Source organism: Sus scrofa, unplaced genomic scaffold (assembly GCF_000003025.6).
Source record: "Sus scrofa isolate TJ Tabasco breed Duroc unplaced genomic scaffold, Sscrofa11.1 Contig562, whole genome shotgun sequence".
In the NCBI taxonomy this organism is placed as follows: Eukaryota; Metazoa; Chordata; class Mammalia; order Artiodactyla; family Suidae; genus Sus; species Sus scrofa.
The window spans coordinates 20,302-39,771 of NW_018085249.1; the positions used below are offsets into that span (position 1 = coordinate 20,302).

The window sequence follows — 19,470 nt, forward strand, 5'->3', positions numbered from 1 at the left end:
GGCAAACTATAATATGAAGATTTGGAGATACAAACATGAGATTTAAGATTTAAAATGCAATTCACTAGTTTGTTCTCTTCTAGTGTTTAAATATAACATTTTAACTTTAATATCTGACTTCGTGATTTTAATAATTATTCCTTTTAAAATGTGTGTCATATAATAAATGAAAACTAGAATGCAAATAAGTTTTAATTAAATCATAAGCAGAAATATTACTGTAATTGTTTCTTGGTTTGTGCAAATGTATGTGCATAAAATATTTATAACAAAACTCAATAACAATATGTACAGTAATTTGTAACTTTCCCTTTCCTGTTAACAATAAAAATGAAAACTTACTTCACTGTGTTAATGGTTGGATTTAGACTGAAATCCATCAAATATTTTAGCAACATAGTTAAAATGCAAATGACTTATCTTCAAGTAGATAAATTTTTCCCTGACATAACAAACTATATATTTACCTCCAAAATGTCAACTGTAAAGTGATTTCGGAACCAATAAAATAATTTGGGATAAAAGGGAAAGAAAGAATCTTCTAATATAGCTAAAAAAACTAATAGTTGTGATAATCATGTCAGGATTATATTAGAATGATGTCATAGCAAATTAAGACTTTAAAATTTATATGCATATGCTTAATTACAAAATTTAAAAAGCTCCATGTCCTTTTTAATACTATAAATTATTAAAATATATATTTCTAAATCATGGATGATTAAATTACACATCTTAATTTTAAATGGAATATAAATGTATGATTGTGTTCTGAATCACTGCTGCTTGATACTTTAAATGTCCATTTAATTTCCACTTTCATTTAATTTCTTATGAAATTATTATATCCTGCTGAGATTATAGAAATATACTCTGCAGACAAGAGGGTAATTTCCATGTGCCAAGCATCTACATCTATAACAATATCATACTGCAATCAAGAATACTATAGCACAAACTCTCCAATTAATTCAGCCTCATTCTTAATTCACATGGGCATAGCAGTAAAGGAAGGCATTACATTAGTTATGAGGGCAAAGGAATAAGTGACACTATTAGGTCTTTCACAGCCTAGTCCACTCAATTCACCATTTCATAAAACCTGAGACTCTCTGCAGACAACTACCAAGATATCCCAGGACCTCCCTTAAGATGTTACTTATTTAGTGAATTTTTCCCTTGTTTTCACACCTTAATGATCCAGAATATTAATTAGAATTTTAATATATATATATAATCTCATAAATTGCAAATGCATACCCATACAAACAAGACATACAATAAAAAGAAAGTCACTTTAAAGTATTATCATACAAAAATTACATTTGTCATTGAGGATATGGTCAGTGTTTAATAAGAAAAGTCACATACCTCCACATTTTGTTTTCCTACCTTCTCTGAGTAGCCAAGTCTTATTCTGCTTTAAGGTAGGACCCCAAAATGCAACCGTTTCCTGCTGTAAGTTCTGGAAACAGAGCTCTTGAAGAAGCAAGTGCTTTCAAAGCTATCAAAGATTCCCAGCCTTCCAAGCTTTATTTTGCTGAGTGTCAGAAATTTAGGATCATCTACAAAAAGGACAAAGTTTGAAAATAAAAAATTAGTCTTAAAGCTAAAGAAAAAATCAGAGTATTAGAACCTGGGTGACGTTATAGCCTGTGCCTTTGTCTCCTGACCCTTACTTAAGTGGAAATGGAGCTCACAGGGTCTACATATTGTGCTTGAGGTAAAATATAGTCTAGTCATTAGCAAGGTCAGGTCATCAGGCCTCCAGAGCCCATTTGTAATAGTACTTAAATACATGATTACACAACAATGCATTATAAATACATATATATATATAAACTTATATTAATTTATAAATATGAAAAAATCAGTCAATATCATTGTCTTAGGCTGTTTTTCTTTTTCTACTCCTGCTATAATTCCTGGAGATAACAAAAGGCATCCTTCATTTCTGTGAGGATTCAAAACATTGGCCCTTATAGTCAAGCATTTTGGATGCATTAAAAGCTCTTGGAATCTAAATGCTTGACTGTTTCATTTAACTGCTAAGTCAGACTAATCACATACAAAGAAAATCAGTATATGCTGATCTCTCAAAAATGTCAATTTCCCTGCTGCCTTCAATGTGGCTTTTGCCTTGGCCTTTAATAGAGATACAGAGAAAAACACTCTTTCCAAGAAGAAACTATCTGTGGCTCCCTTACAAAACTTCTCTTTACTTCAGAGGCCTCTAATACCTTAGCTCCAGTTCAAGCTAAGACATATACACTTAATTTTAACTGCCCAGGTTTATAGTTACCTCTTTCTAAAATAAGAAATGGAAGCAGCTATTTTTCCAAACTCAGCATACCTAGAATAGACACTTTCTCCAAATACATTCCATCCTGTGTTTGAAATCTCTTTGCTAATACTCAATGTTCATTCCTCATGACTGTTTTGCCTCACGAAGGTCAAGTAAAAGGAAGATAAACAGTTTTCCATTTGTGCTTCATTTTGAGTGAATCACAAGTGAATAAATACTCAGTAACAGAATATATCTTATTGGAGGATGTACCACCATGATGCCACCATGTATATGTTAGGTCAGTGTCTGTTCCTGGAGAGTCTACCAACTTTCCAGGAACACTTCAGATGTGACTACTTGATGTGCTGTGGCTGTGTTTTATTTAATTGTTTTTAGAAGGTTTGCTGATATGGTTAGCATTATGAGTACATATCCAAGGCTGAAATTAATGGCTTGCAGGGATTATAAAAAGACATCTTTGTTGAAATTCGGAGTACAGGTGAACTGTTTACAATATTTAGAAATCTTCCATATCCCTGAATGACCAGACCTGAAGCATCTTGCACACCATGTAGCATGTAACATTAGGCATTAAACCCAAGGCTTGATGACTACTTTTTTCTATGACCAACCAACGGATCTAAGTATTGGTGGCCTGATATTGATCCTAAGAATAAGAGAATTCTGCCTCTAGAATACTTTTTCTCTTCTTAGAATAAATCATTATTTAGTAAGTTTTAGATCAGAGCACTTGAAAGAACACATTTTAAAACCAAGCTTCTGGAATACAATACACGTAGTGTTTTATACCAGCTTGGAAAAAAATAATGTGTGCTTAACAATATCAGCCTGGTGGCAGGATTTGGTTTTTAACTTTCATTCATTAGTATCTGAAAGTGATTGAGGAGAACTGTAACTCTAAATACAGGCTACTTCCATTATGTAGCAAACGAGTTTACACCAGAACAACCTTGAATCATTATAAGGAACATTCACTTGTCCAAAGCTTCCTGAATTATGTATTTTAGAAATATACAGAGAAGGCAGATGTGATCAAGCATGTAGCTCTGACTCTGCTTAGTCCATATAAGCCTCCCTTACATAAGTCCAGTATGTCCTTGAGGTATTTGTTTTCTATCTTCAATAGTAATAACTAAGCTAATACAATTTGCTAAGGCATCAGTGGAATCATGATTCTTCAATGGGAATCATGAGAAATGGGGCGAGCAAGGGGCCATGAAATCATATTTAATGGTTGACAGGAGCCTGATCTCTAAGTTGCTAATCTCAAGGCAGAAATCATATGTAATTGCAATCAACACCATTGATTTATCGCACATAGGTATACATAGTTAAGTATAAAATATAGGAAAATTTGGTTGAAAATACAATAAAAATAACATATAACTAGGAAATATGCATCCTATGTTTATCCAATATCATTAAAGTGTATGCACCTATTTAAATAATACAGAAAAATCACTTATTATTTCACCATAATGTATGCAAGTTATAAACACTTTAATGACATCTCTAGAAACAATGCTGATTTCAACTGGTTGCTTCAAAGACGTTTCTCTTAAATGAAGTTATTGTCTTATATTATGAACAGATTTCTAAATTCATTTCTTTTAAATATATTTTTCCCAAAACTTTTCCAAATACTTCTTTTGATTAAATTCTCAAACTTCACACATCTTAGGAGAAAAGTTTAAAGTAATTAAATAAAAGTGGAATGATTTCTGGTATTGCTTTATTTAGAATATAAGCTACTGAAAAAGAAACATAATATTCCCTATGGCTACTAACAGGCAATTAGTATTCCTTAACATTTGTAAAACTAAGTTCATAACCACTCTGCATGATAAAAAATGCATTTTAAGGCACATACTATTTTCTTATATGTTTTAGAAATCTATTATTATTTATGATACAAAACATATCAACTACTTTAATTTAGACTGAATCTGTAAAATGTTTTGAAACATAAAGATTGGAATTCACTTGTATGCACTAGAAGAAAACTAAGTCAAGTGATGATTTATTTAAGTGTGCTAAGAAAGACAAATATTAAGTCCCCCAATTAGTTCATTCTCATTACTTCATCACTTCTAATTTAAGTCTTTGCTTCTAATTAAAACAGAATTTTGGGAAGGGTAATTTTTTTTTTTGGTCTTTTTGCCATTTCTTGGGCCACTCCCACAGCATATGGAGGTTCCCAGGCTAGGGGTCGAATTGGAGCTGTAGCCGCCGGCCTATGCCAGAGCCACAGCAATGCCAGATCAGAGCCAAGTCTGCAACTTACACCACAGCTCACAGCAATGCTGGATCCTTAACCCACTGAGACAAGGCCAGGGATTGAACCTGCAACCTCATGATTCCTAGTCGGATTTGTTAACCACTGAGCCATGATGGGAACTCCAGGGAAGGGTAATATTTTTAACCAGAGCATTTAACTCAATTTCCTAGCTAGTCCAAGCAGATGTGATAAAATATGTGAGTGAGGGTAAGTAGAAGAAACAGAAATCATATTAATCATTTTTGGAATAGCAGGAACAAGAACTAAAACAAAACACCTAATTTATTTCTAATTATTTGTTGAATTTTAAAATCTAGTTTCCAAATATGAATATCATTGAATTATAGCAAACTCCAAACTCTTACAAAATGGAACAGTGCCTTTTTTTTTTTTTTTTTTTTTTTTGGTAAACTGGTAAAAAAAAGTTCTGAGAGCTTTGAAAGATTATTCTTTTGTTGGAATGAAAGGACTAGAAGAGGGAGGAGACCAAGTAACAAACCCATTCTGAGAAATTAGTTTCACATTAAAAAAATGTAGTGAGGCAAGTATAAAGTAAATGGGCCATGACCAAAATAGACTAATTAAAGTATAGGAGTCACTTCATGACACAGGATTCACTTATCTTTTCTGGAAGCAGCCTCCCTGACAGATTAACAGAACAACCTACTGAAGACTGAGCTAGGGTAGCACCCTTGAAATGTCACTATGCAGGGCTGGGCACTGCCATCAAGAATGCAAAATATGCACAGAGGAGTTCCTGTCGTGGCGCAGTGGTTAACGAATCCGACTAGGAACCATGAGGTTGCAGGTTCGGTCCCTGCCCTTGCTCAGTGGGTTAACGATCCGGTGTTGCCGGGAGCTGTGGTGTAGGTTGCAGACGCGGCTCGGATCCCGCGTTGCTGTGGCTCTGGCGTAGGCCGGTGGCTACAGCTCTGATTCGACCCCTAGCCTGGGAACCTCCATATGCCGCGGGAGCGGCCCAAGAAATAGCAACAACAACAACAACAACAACAAAAATATGCACAGAGCTGCCAACAGCCTATGCGTGGAGAGACTATTTAAGTAACAAAAGAAAAGATCCCATCCTTCACACAGTCATTGCTCCATTTGGGATTCTCATTTCAACATTAGGTTGTGCTGGTTTAGGAGTCCAGTTTCCTAGAAGTGAATACTTCTGACAAAAGACAGAGGACACTGCTTGGAAGTTTTAAGTACCATCTGGCTGCTTGGAGCTCCAATGATCAATAGGTAAATGCAGTTATCTTGTTAGCTGGGGCATTCATCCTGAATTGTAATATGGATCGAGGGTTTTCAATACAAAATGTTGCAAAGGTAATATGTCTGGAATCTAGGAGATTCCTGGGGCCATCACTTTGCAGGCCATGTTCAGTAATAACTGTCAATAACAATTACAGTAACCATAATCCACCAAGGCAAAACCACTCAGGCAATGCAAAGGAGCCAAGTTACTGGTTAAAAACAAGGGAATTCTATGATAGGTGGTAGAGAAACTAGATGAAAATTTTCAATTACAGACTCGGAACCAGCCTGCCTCAATAACTAAAAGCTCATGAAACTTTCTATTTGCTTTCCAGCATTCTCTGCTTTTTTCCCTTTCTCCTGTGTTGGAATTACATCACACAATAAAGAAAACATCAACACTAAGTTTTGCTTCAAGCTCTATCTTACAACGAACCCAAAGACATTCCCTTAGAACCAAGCAATAGCAACTGATTATAGGCAGTTTCATAAGCAAGCACAGAAAATGAGATCCTATTTAGTATAAATCCAGAAAGTAGCAGTCTGGGAAACAAAGATGTACATTTAACCCACTAATCGAATATCAAATATTTCATCAAATATTAAATACATTTAACTACATCAAATATTGTAGTCACGTACCTATAGTGTTGAACATCAGCATTCTTTACGTAATCAGTTTCTCATTTTAAACAGTTTTATTTCAATTCAAACATATTTGAAGACCAGATTTTTTTTTAAAGTTCAATTTCAAGCACAGAAGTTCTACAGAATAAAAAGCACATCTTCTAAGTAGCAAGCAAATCAAAGCATAATTAATACAAAAGAGACAATGGAGCCTTACAACAAATACTAAAGGAACTTCTCTAGGCAGAAAAGAAAACACAGCAACAGGAAACAAAAATTCCACAAATGACAAGGCTCACCAGTAAAGGTATATATACAGTAAAAATACAAAATCATCCATGCACAATTATACCGCCAAAATCAGACATCATGAGAAGAGGTGGGTACAAATGAAGGACAATGGAGATGAATTTACAATGAAGAGAACAACTGAAAACAATCTCATATAGACTTGTATCAAAACTTCAGAATAACTGCAAACCAAAAATCTACAATGGATACACAAACAAGGAATCTCTGGAGAAGAATATGTCTCACAGTAAATAAGTGCATAATCCACCATGAAGGGGGTCATTTGACATCACTCTTGGAAAGCTGAGGTCTTCTTAGATCTGATTCTGATTTCCTCTCCATCAAAGAATTTATGATAATTATATTAAATAATGCAACTCTACAATTAAATAATACAGTTCTACAATTGTATCATTAATAACCATTTCTCTCCATGGTACAATGTAAGGTCTATGATGTCTTGTTTATCACATCACCTAGAATGGTGTAATGCCTATACTGAAGAATCAATAAGATGTAACAAATTGTGAGGACATATTTATATAGTTACACTGTTTTTTAATCAATTTATGCATTTTATATTTTACTTCTTTTCAGAGGGTGTATTATTTTTGTTATTCTTACCAGTTATTCTTTTTATTATGTTATATAAAGTATTTAATGGTATATAAGGCTTTCTTCTTTATAAATTTTAGTTGCATAATATACACAATTTTAATATAATGCTAATTTTTAAAGAAAAATTGAAATGTGATAATACTAAATAGTAAAGATGAAAGCCATACAAAATGGGATAAAGTGTAGAATAAATTTCCTATTTGTCTCAGCATATTTTCCATTCCACTTCTCCAGAGGGAGTCACTTAAGCTCTTTCTTAAGATCCATGATATAATAGTATGTGTGAATGTAATTGTGTTTATAAATATATGTATTTTATTCTGTAAAAACAAAACAAAAACAAAAACACAGTGCCTGCATTAAAGTGAAGATAATAAAATGGAAAAAAAAAAAGAGAGATAATGGAATCCCCTTTACAAAAGAAGCCACCTGGGATCAAAAGTGCCCTTTTAACTGTTGCTAATGTTATAATAGAAATCATTATGCAACCTCCAAAGTTTTTTCTAAGGTTGAGAGACGTGACCTTGTATGTGTTGTATGTGTGTATGCTCTTCTTCCCTCAACTTTTTTTTTTTTTTTTTGGTCTTTTGTCTTTTTTTGTTGTTGTTGTTGTTGCTATTTCTTGGGCCGCTCCTGCGGCATATGGAGGTTCCCAGGCTAGGGGTTGAATCGGAGCTGAAGCCACCGGCCTATGCCAGAGCCACAGCAACGCGGATCCCTACACCACAGCTCATGGCAACGCCGGATCGTTAACCCACTGAGCAAGGGCAGGGACCGAACCTGCAACCTCATGGTTCCTAGTCGGATTCGTTAACCACTTTGCCACGACCTGAACTCCTTCCCTCAACTTTTTAAAAGCTCATTTAAACTCTTTGTCCCAAAGTTCCCCAGAGATTATGTCCTGATTTAAGGGCTGATAAGAATTTTCAAGTCAAATCACCTTATTTTAACACTCTGCAAGCATCCACTGATGCCAAAAAAAATTTACAAGGTTTCAAGTACTTCTTAAATATTTAGTTTTAATACTTTTTATGACTGAGAAGTCAGGGAACAGGAGGGCAAAAGGATAAAAAGTGCATTATATAATTGTATGGATAATTTGAAATAGTATCTTCAATAAACCCCAAACTTTTATATGGATAAATCTGCCTACTCTTCCTACCTCTCCCACATACCGTATTTCACCAATTTCAATTTTTTTTTCTGATATACCCTATGTAACATTTTTCTTTTACCACTACCACTTGTAAATGCTACTCTGTCATTAAGACTTCCCACTTATTCTTTCAATCAGTACATATAAATTTAAAACCTGGTACATTAACACATTGTACTAAATGCTGGATATTCAGTGTTCCTGACATAGTAGTTTACAACCTAGGAAGAACATAAGCACATATGAAACTTGTCCTTATATCATGCTTTTGTCTTTATCTTATCTGTTTTGTTCACCACTATATTCTCAATAACTAATATACTGCCTGGAACACAACACATGCTAAAAATATCAGATTCATGAATATATAAATTAGGCATCTGCTCTTATATTTTTTCCAAATGAATAGTAGTATTTAATAAGCTTTTAAAAATGAAAGTCCAAATTTACTCACTTTACTTCCAACTTTATTATAGGTTACATATTATACTGAAATAGAGTTTTAACTGAAGAACAACCCCCCTTGGCTAAGAAGGCAGCTGCAGGCCTTTCCAGCTATGCTCTTCACTATACCACCCTTCTTGTAATAATGTAACAACTGTGTGCTCTCTGTCCAAGCCAGCAGCCCTGCTAATCAGGTACCCAGCATTGCTTATCAGTTCTGCTTCTGTAACCTTGCTTGCTCAGTTTCTTAGGGAGGAACACTGTCTGCTTGGGGATGGGGGAGTTCCGGGATGCTTACATGGGAAAATCAAGACCTTGTAGTGTATAAAAGTTACTGAGAACAAAGACCTGGTGCTCAGACTCTGGAGGTGACTCCTCTGAGCCCGCACCGGTGCTGAATAAACCTTGCTTTTTTGTATCTCTGAGTGCTGTTTGTCTCCTTCCGTTGCCACAGTTTTTGCGGTTTTCGCAACAATACATTAGTCCATTTATGCAACTGCTATTCCGTATCTTTAAATTCTTTTAGGTTTCCATAAAATAAAATATTTTTATTTTTTTAAACTATTCTTTTCTCACCTAAGTTTCTCCCTTTTGTTATGCAAAATTTAAATAATTTGTTTCTGGCTATTGTCTGGTATATATTTTTTGAAGGATACTTTTAAAATCAAACTTAACTAGTTCCAATTTTGTTTTTTTTCTAGGGCCACACCTGCTGCATATGGAGGGTCCCAGGCTAGGGGTTGGAGCTGGGGGCCTACACTACTGCCACAGCAACCTGGGATTGAGCTGCATCTGTGACCTACACCACAGCTCAGGGCAATGCAGGATCCTTGAGGCTAGGGATCAAACCCACATCCTCCTGGATACTAGTCAGGTTCATTACTGCTGAGCCACAATGGGAACTCACAAAATAAATTTGAAAAGAGGCCATGTACGCTTATAATAAAGAAGTAGCTTTTTCCCCCCCACTGTTTGGAGATTTTTCACATGCATATTTTAAGGTTTCTGTCTTCTGTTTTTCTAAATAGACATACAATTGTTTTTTAGTACCTGAGTATTCCCATTTTGTTTGTTTAACATACCCCACTAGTAGTGTTTTATGTGAAGGTCTCTGTTTTCCATGTCTTTGACTGTATGTCAGTTGCACATGGAGGTGTCTAATGGTTATAGCTGTGATGCAAACTGCACCATTTTTATTCATATAGGGATCATTCATTAGTTTGTAGATCTAACAAAATTTTGTACTATTATCACTTGTCCTTATCCCTTCTATTTGCATTGACTTGGATGGTATGAAAGTTTTTATTTTTATTTTTACATTTTCTAACTTAAAATTTTTTAAACAGATGTATCTTTTACAGATGGGTTATGTTCAGAGTAAAATTGAGAGAAAAGTACAGAGATTTCCCTTATATCTCCTGCCCCCACACATGTAGAGCCTAACCCAAAATGCTACATTTGTTACAACAGATGGACCTACACCCTACACATGGTAATCACCCAGAGTCCATAGCTCACAGGATTCATTTTAGTGTTGTAGATCCTGAGGGTTTTGGCAAACACATAATGAAATGTATCCACTATTATAGCATAAAACAGAGTAGTTTCACTGTTCTAAAACTCTGTCTGTTTTTTGTATTTTTTGACAATTTTTAAAAATAACTTTGCTATGACTTTAAGGTTTTAAAGCAATCTGAGGACCAGTCTTTATGAGTTCATGAGTTCATCTTATGTAAATAATTTTATAGAAACTGTTCTCATTTTGTTTAACAATTATTTGTTATGCTTCTTTCTAGTTTCATTTTTCCCCATCAGCTTGGTGTATTTTTCTTCCCCTTTCCCTTCTTATCCTCACTACACAGTGCAAGTAATATGGACTGTATATGCTATTATTACCTTTAGAATTTTTAGTCTTTAGCTTATAAGCTATGTATTTTAATTAATTAAACTCATAAATAAGTCAATATGTGCTGACTCTTTCAATGACTTTCCCAGTATGAGGAAACTGTCAAAGTTCTAGGAAAACAAAAATTAAAAACTAAAGTATATCTGCAATCAAACTCTTCTGAGGTTTAAGTTTCTAGTGTTGGTAATCTGACAGATTTCAATTTATTTTTTTAACCTAGATAAACTCATTATTTAACTAATATGTGGTAAAAATAAATTAATTCCACATGAACCTTAAATGGGTGTATCTGATGCATTTATCCTTAAAATCATGCCTTTTTTTTTTTTTCTGTTATTTCTTGGGCCGCTCCAGCGGCATATGGAGGTTCCCAGGGTAGGGGTCCAAATGGAGCTGTAGTCTCCGGCCTATGCCAGAGCCACAGCAACGCGAGATCCGAGCTGCGTCTGCAACCTACACCACAGATCACGGCAATGCCGGATCGTTAACCCACTGAGCAAGGGCAGGGACCGAACCCGCAACCTCATGGTTCCTAGTCGGATTCGTTAACCACTGTGCCACGATGGGAACTCCTCTTTATAATTTTCAAATACGCAAGGCAGCTTTGCTTTTGATCATATGGTTTCATTTGCTGTCTAATCAATTTCCTGGTATGGACTGAAGAAATTCCAGTTCTGCAAATTTCATATTTTTTCCCCTGGTCTCATGTTCAACAGGTTGCCTGCGATTAAAAGCTAAAAAAGCATTAAAAGAAGCCCATGTTTTTACACACTGTAGCTTAAAATAACAAGCAAAATGCTTTTTGTAAGGAAACAAATCAATTATCTAAGGAAGAGAAAGTGAAAGAGCCTACCCTACAGAACTTTTAAGTATGCCTAAATAATCTTCAGAAATAAATATTTTTGAAGTTGTATTTTTACCTTTTGCCCCAGGAAGAAAACCTAGGTAAAACACATTCATACATTTCTCTAAACTATCAAGGAAAGTTTCCTGAATAAGTAAAGTAAGGTTCAATAGAAAACTACTCATTATAATAACATTCTCTATTTTTCTCTAAATCTGAACCAATTCCATGAACATGCTTACCTTTTTCCCAATTTATACTTTCCTCACTCCATGCAAAATATACACACTGTCAAAGAGTCTTTTCAAAATCTGCTTTTAATCTCATATTCTTTCTAAAATATCAAGTATATTGGAATAAACAGTGGTTGTCATTTTAAAAATCAGTATTTCACTACTGCTATGTTCATATTAAATCCAATCTTATAGCACTACACAGTCTAAATCAAAACTGCAATGTAATTTATTTTAAATGAGTATTTAAGTTCAAGTTATATTTCCAAATAGAAAATCCTTTTTTTTTTTTTTTGTCTTTTGTCTTTTCAGGGCTGCACCCATGGCACATGGAGGTTCCCAGGCTAGGGGGTCCAATCAGAGCTACGGCTGCTAGCCTATGCCAGGGCCACAGCAATGCCAGATCCAAGCCACATCTGTGACCTACACCACAGCTCACAGCAATGACAGATCCTTAACCCACTGAGCAAGACCATGGATCAAATCCACAACCGCATGGTTCCTAGTCAGATTTGGAAACCCATTTCAAAATGAATGTGGTTTCTAGCTCAACGGGAGTTAATCACATATTAAGTTAATTGTGACAAACAATGTAAACAAAATCTAAAAACAGATTATTCTATGATAGGTGTGTATGATCTAAACCACATATTTGTGGCATGTTGAATGCACACTGGAGAAGCAGGCATTTTCCAAGTATACTCCCCTGTACCAGCTCTCACAAAAAGAAGGTGCCCCCAATGCCATATCTATGCCACCACATTTGGAAAATAAGACCTTAGATTTTTTTGGCTTTTTTTTTTTTTTTTAATAAGCTACTACCACATATCTTCTGGAAATGTGTGGATTTGTTCTAGGGGCAGCTCTCCTCTTTCTGAAGTGTGTGTTCTTATGCAGCGTCTCTTAACTAGATACAAAGCCATTGTTTTAAACACAGGAAACCATGATTAATGCTTCAAGCATCATGATGGTCTCATAATAATATATAGAATCCCCCCATGCCTATAAACCAATTCTCCCCTCCCTCCTCAGATCTTTAAACTCCCCAGAGCAAGGACATTTCCTACCCCCACAGAAAATAGTTTCCTCCTTTTTACAAGCAATAGGGCAAGAAACTGGTCAGCCACTGCCACCACCCACTTAGCTCAGTGCTGGGTTAGCAGGCGCCATCCTTACCTGGCCGCTCCACCCCACATGCTCTCTCACACCAGTCATCAATACATCCCAGTTGCTCCGGAGGTCTCTGGGTCGACCTTCTGCTGACTGCCTCCCCCGGTAATCAGGAAGCCAGTGTCCTAGGACCAGTGCGCCCAAGCCCCAGGGCCGTGCTTCTGTTCATCGCGGTCTTCCTGGAAGATCTGTGGTGGACCTGGTGATGTGCAGCGTGGGGATCCAGGATGGCACAGGCTTACCCGGCTGTGTGGTCTCTGTACTCCGAGCACACCCACAGTGTCTAGCGGAGGGGCGCAGCACATACTGCCTCCAAGCAGGGGCAGCTGCCCCTACCCCAGCGCCCACCCTCCTGCTCCACACTGCTGCCCTCATGGCCGCCGGCCCCCTGCACGCTCTAGCCTTTCACTGCTGTCCTTTTCCCTCTGTACCCCCTTCACTTGTCCCTCTTCTTCCTCCCGTCTTCTCCCTTATCTTGTATTCTCTTTTCCCCAAAGCAGACAGGAGGGGTGGAGAGTGCTTCCCTCCTCAAGAACTCTTCCTCTGCCGGGTAATGGCCGCCCGTAATGGCCGCCCGTAATGGCCGCCCGTAATGGCCGCCCGTAATGGCCGCCCGTAATGGCCGCCCGTAATGGCCGCCCGTAATGGCCGCCGTGGCTACCACAGGCCACTCCTCCTCGCTGAGCTTGAGCGCTGCTCTCAGCCTACGTGCTGTCTCGGGAGATCCCGCCTGCCAGCTTCTACGCATGCGCAGTCCCAACCCCTGCAGGGCAGAATGGGCGTTTCCCTCCCTCCCCTGAAGGCAAGACTCACCCAGCCAGCCCTTTCAGGTGTGCCCAGATTGTGCCCCAGGTCCTTCAAGCACACATTTTCTTTGCCAGTAGTTAGTTTCATCCTGTTTTCTCCTAAATTAGTTTGCATGAACTGCTTGAAAGGAGTGCAAAGAAGTAGAGTCTTGAGCACAACTTACTGATGAAAGAACATCAGTTCAGTTGATTCCGTGTAAAACTTGTAGCAGTCTGATGCCTTTATTTTTTGATTTTAGTGAAGAGTGTGTTCATACACAGCAACATACTAATTAACAGAGGAGGTCTGGGTGTTCCTTCTTTCAAAGTTTACACATTAGGAGTAAATGAAACAAATGTGCGAAAAAGGCGCACATGCGCGCCTATGCACACACACGTGTGCCTGTGCGCGCACACACGCACGCACAGAAAGAAACAAGCAAACAGCAGTTTCTGTTTTGTTTTTTTAATCAGAAAAAAAGGATCTTGCTAGCTAGGCTAGCTTTTAAATTTCAAATATAACTGAAGACAAACCAAATGCTAAAATGGGAGAAAGGAAAGAAATGGGGGAAAAGGTAGGAAGAAGGCGGAGGGAAAATAAATTTACTACATTTTAACTAGATACAAACCAGTGGAAAGATAACAAAGTTGCAAAGATGCCAAGGCTGCCTCACAGCAGGCTAAAAGCATTTTAAATAGTATGTAAGGAAAGATTGTAGGCGAACCCCACAGGAAGGACAGAGACAATCAGTAGTGGTAAGTAGGGGTCAAAGTTAGAGCACGGTATGAAATGAAACTTTTAACAATATTAAAAGAGGCAAAATGATTGTGTTCATTTTATTTGGAGCAAGACAATAAACTGCAAAGAGCAAACAAAACCTCTTTGGGAAAATAAGTAAGGCTAAGAAAAATAGAAATACACAAATTCCTTTCTGAGTCTATATGTTTCTTTTTAAGTGGAACAATTTTGAGAAGGGACTAAATGTTGATTACAGAGAATTAAGAGCATAGTAGGAAAAAGACAGTGAGAAAACATGTGGCTATTTAAATTAGTACATGCAGCGAAGCTCAGGTGAATTAAGTGCAGAACACTGACGATCATCTTAGTATATGAGCCGGCTTGTTTGGGTAACTCAGAGAGAGAGTTCCCTACTCTTCAAAGCAAACTTTCAAAGAAATATTTTATCCCCAGTTAATAAAGGGGGACAGTAATAAATAAAAGAAAGTTAAAGGACTAAGTAAATTGCCCATTACATAGCTAGTAAGAGGATTATGAATTCAAATGTAACATATCTTTCCCATTACATAAAATTGCTATTTGCCTGTGGGAACAGGAGTGGCATGGATAATCTTTGGTAAATCCATGAACAACAAACAGACTAGGAAAGGGGGCATATAGATATTTTTTAAAAATAGATTCTATTATCTATATGGTGATTAAGTTTGAAATCATTTCCATTTCATTCTAGAGAAGAGAGTGAAATGAATTATTTGGCTGTAGTCAGAAAAGAATAGGGAACAAGTACAATGGAGTTAAAAGGTCTTACCAGGCTACCTTTATTTCTCTTTGTAAGTAGCCTTTAAACATATATAAGGCATTTTCCAATTCCAGCCAAACTTCCCTTTATCCATATGAACAAGATAAATGTAAACTGGTATTAGTATCGAACAAACTAAAAACTAACAGGCCAGAGTTGCCCCCAAATGTCCTAATTAGTAGGTTTTTCTTAGATTAAGTTATTTGATTCTGAGTTTACTGCCCTACTAGTCACAAGATTTATCAAATTATATTGAAGAGAAAATATAAAAGAGATACTGATTAGATCTGAGAAGGAACCAAATGAGGGACAGTACTAAGGTACAAGATGCCAAAATAAGAACCCAAAGAGTAACATGACTTTGGATGTGGACCTAAAGCAAAAGATGTAAACTAGAACTAATATGTGTTCTGAAATCCTACATTTTAGCGTTTTTTACAAGGTTATGCCTAGGATTTATTCATTTATTCTTAGGCAAGACTACTTTAGGTATGGACAAGACAGTACCTAATCACACACTTCTCTTTCTACCATGAAATAATTACAAAACCTGGACAAAATATGTAGAACTACACATTTATCAACAGCCACAGAAGGCTGCAATGTTTGGGTCAGAGGAGGCATGTGAGGAGCCCACTCAAAGGGCTATTTTCCCAGGGGCCATATCTTCAAGCAGAAGTACTGGGAATTTGAGACCAAGCAGTGAGTGTCACCAAGCAGAGGACACCAAGTGCAAGAGCCTGGAGCTGCAAAGGTAACAGATTTGGGAAGGAGCAAGGGGACTCAGTTGGCAGAGTTAGGGGCCAACTGAGGAAACACCAGAAGACTCTGGAAATTCTGGGGAGATCTCTCGCTGAATTATTGTGCTGCATGGATCCAGGAGCATGATTCTGGACCCTGATAAGAGTCTAGTGTCTGAGAAACAGTAATTGGATTACAGATCCTAAAAATCTCAAAGTTATGGTAAGATCGGCCAGCAACGCAGTCCAGGCAGCGCGGTGCCACACTGCCCTCTAGTGGCAACAGGCTGGCGCTCCCAGGTGGCCGAGCCTGCGCAGGCCCCGGGGAGGCAGCCAGAGCCACGCCCCCCACCGCAGGGGGAGGAGGGCGCTTGGGAGCAGCCCCTGGATCTGCAGGGGATATGCTTGGCCGAGCAGGAGGCTCAGAGGGCGCACCGCCAGGCTGCAGGCCTGGGATCCCGGGGAAAGCACTATCCTGACAGCGGGCGCTGTCAGCATCTCGCAGGGAGCTAGGCGCTCCCTGCCTGGGGCTCCTCTAGGCTTCCAGCAGGCTGGACTCTTGCGCTGCATTGCAAGAATGGTGGATGCAGCATCTTGGCCTCCGCATCCCTGGCGGGGGAGGGAGCCTACCACCACTGCCCATTTGCCTGGCGAGCCAAGGGGCCCCAGAGGCTTGGCGCTTCTGCCTGCCAACAGGCACGCAATACCCCGGTTTAGCGACTCCAAGCCCCTGCCTTGGCGGGGCTCTGAGAAGGGAGCTGTGCCAGCAGAGGGTAGGCACACTGCCCAGCCTGCCTGGTGCCTTGTTTCCATCTCTCCAGCGCTTCTTGTTTGTAGACTTTTTGATGATGGCCATTCTGGCTGGTGTAAGGTGGTACCTCAGAGTGATTTTGATTTGCATTTCTCTAAGAATGAGTGATGCTGAACATCTTTCCATTGGTTTGTCACTTCATTCCAAAACTGCCTGCATTAATCATGTAGAATTCTGAAGCAGGATTAGTGCAAGTGCTGAGGAATCTGAAAATTTTACCTTCAGGGTTTAATGAAATCAGAAGAGATTTTGATGCCTGCTGGTTTTATCTGGCTACCACTTCTGCAATAACCAAGATTTATTCAGGCCTGAAATGAAGAGACTCTAAGGTATTCAGCATCCATTATTTCATTATCAAGAATGAGTCATAATATCGATAATCTTGCAGTTCGCCTGCCCTTTTCTCTGTCCAAGGTGTCCTCAGAGAGGAGATACAAACTTATTTCTAATAGTATCCTACAACCTATAATACAAGGTTTGGATTTATATGTCAAAGATGAAAACTCACTGATAGATTTTAAATGGACCAGATATGTATATTAGGAGGACAGATGGTGACAGTGAAGGCAGAAAGCACATGGATGTAACAAGAAAAGGGTGGCTGGGGCTCAAACTAAGGGAGTTGAAAATGGAAATGAAGAGGGAATGCTGAAGTGAAAGAATATTTAAAAGAAGGCATCCACACAGTGAAGTTTTTGATTCACTGCAATGGCTGAATTGTTAACACAGAAAGAACATATTCTTGTCACTGTATCCACAACTTCATGTAATCCCTATGCAAAGTGCTCATTGCTAATTGAAGAATAGATTTAACATGACCTTTGAAGAAGTTGGGCATTTCCCTCATTTAGAACATGATCATGTGATTTCACTACTTGCTTGATCTTACGCAACCTACCTACAATTCATCATAATATACTGCCAAGGTTACTCAGTATGGTATCTTCAATTTGTAATTAACAACATGAAAAAGAACACTGTGTGTTGTGTAATTTATACAAAGAAAATTAACAAAAGGACAGTATATTTAAAATACAATAGAATCTGTGACCATATATTAATTACATGAAAATGAATTCTTTACATTATAACATAAATACCTTTTACACTATCTATATCTTATTTAGAAAATAATGACTCTGTGACAAAGCTATTCTGCCTCAATGCCCTTCATGAAGAAAATGTATTATTTGAATTTTAATAGAAGACACTTCTTTTAAACTTTATTCAGTTGGAATAAATCTTTAGGATTAATTTAACTTAACTGTTCTCCTATCATTCATAAACTACTTATGTTGAACTCAAATAGTTTATGATGTCAGCAGAAACTAAATTATAACCCTTGTGTTCAGTAGGGAATCATTTTTAAAAAATAATCTGACATCAGAAAATAAAAATCTTTTTCTAATATATGATAATTGTAGTTCATTATGAAAATGGGACAAATTGCTTACACTCTCATTTTAGAAAAAAATAACAGTGTGTGTGAGCTCAACTGATTTAACAAAATAATAAGTTTGAAAGGGGCAATTACTATAAACTGGCCATAAAATCTCTGGTAAAATCATAATCAACTCAAAATAGTTTATAAATATACAGTTTGACCTGTTTACTATTGTTAGAAACATGCCAAAACTTAACATACCAACATATTATTTATTATTATTTATTTGAAAAGTCATAGAGGTTTTGTCTTGTTTGTAGACATAATATTTCAAATCTTAATTGATGAGCCTAAAATTGAGCAAATTTAACTCAAACACTCACTTTTTCATTTTAAATTCAGTATTTGCACATTTCCTTCATCTCCAAGGAACAATCAACAAGTTGCCATTAAACTTGAATGAATTTACAGCCTGCTTTTGCAAATAGCCGAAGACTTTTACAGTCATATGCACTTTTGTCAGCAGGGCTATGATTTGTACTTAACTATCTCTTGGTGGCAATATATAGAACTTGATGAACAGGTAGATATGAATAACAACATCATAGATCAACACATTTTGCTGTCCAAAAAATTGCATTTCTCTTTGTGTAATATATGTTTTGATTAGAAACTAATGCCTCATATTTCTCCCAATTTTTGTTGTTGTTGTTGTTGTTATAAGGGCCTCCAATAGTATCTGATCTCAATTCATCCACAGGTTCTGAAACACACACTGCCAGTCTCACTCTTGGACAGCAATCCAGTGTTGTCTTTTGAGATCTTGGTCTTACCCACCCAACAACAGAGAGCATTGTTGGCAAATTTACCAACTATCTTGGCCATATCATTTAAAAACCAAGCTTAAGAAGTCCTGGGGAGGAGTTCCCGTTGTGGCGCAGTGGTTAACGAATCCGACTAGGAACCATGAGGTTGCGGGTTCGGTCCCTGCCCTCGCTCAGTGTGTTAACGATCTGGCGTTGCCGTGAGCTGTGGTGTAGGTTGCAGACGCGGCTCGGATCACGTGTTGCTGTGGCT

At 37.5% G+C, this 19,470-nt stretch overlaps 1 long non-coding RNA gene across 1 annotated transcript; it reads right to left on the reverse strand.

The window, feature by feature from the left end:
* Positions 1-662: 662 nt before the first annotated feature.
* On the reverse strand, positions 663-6,993 carry LOC106507887. Its single transcript, XR_002341284.1, has 2 exons — positions 6,489-6,993; positions 663-1,565 (listed from the first exon to the last, which is right to left on the reverse strand). It is a non-coding gene; the product is annotated as an uncharacterized LOC106507887 (long non-coding RNA).
* Between the last annotated feature and the right edge of the window lie 12,477 nt (positions 6,994-19,470).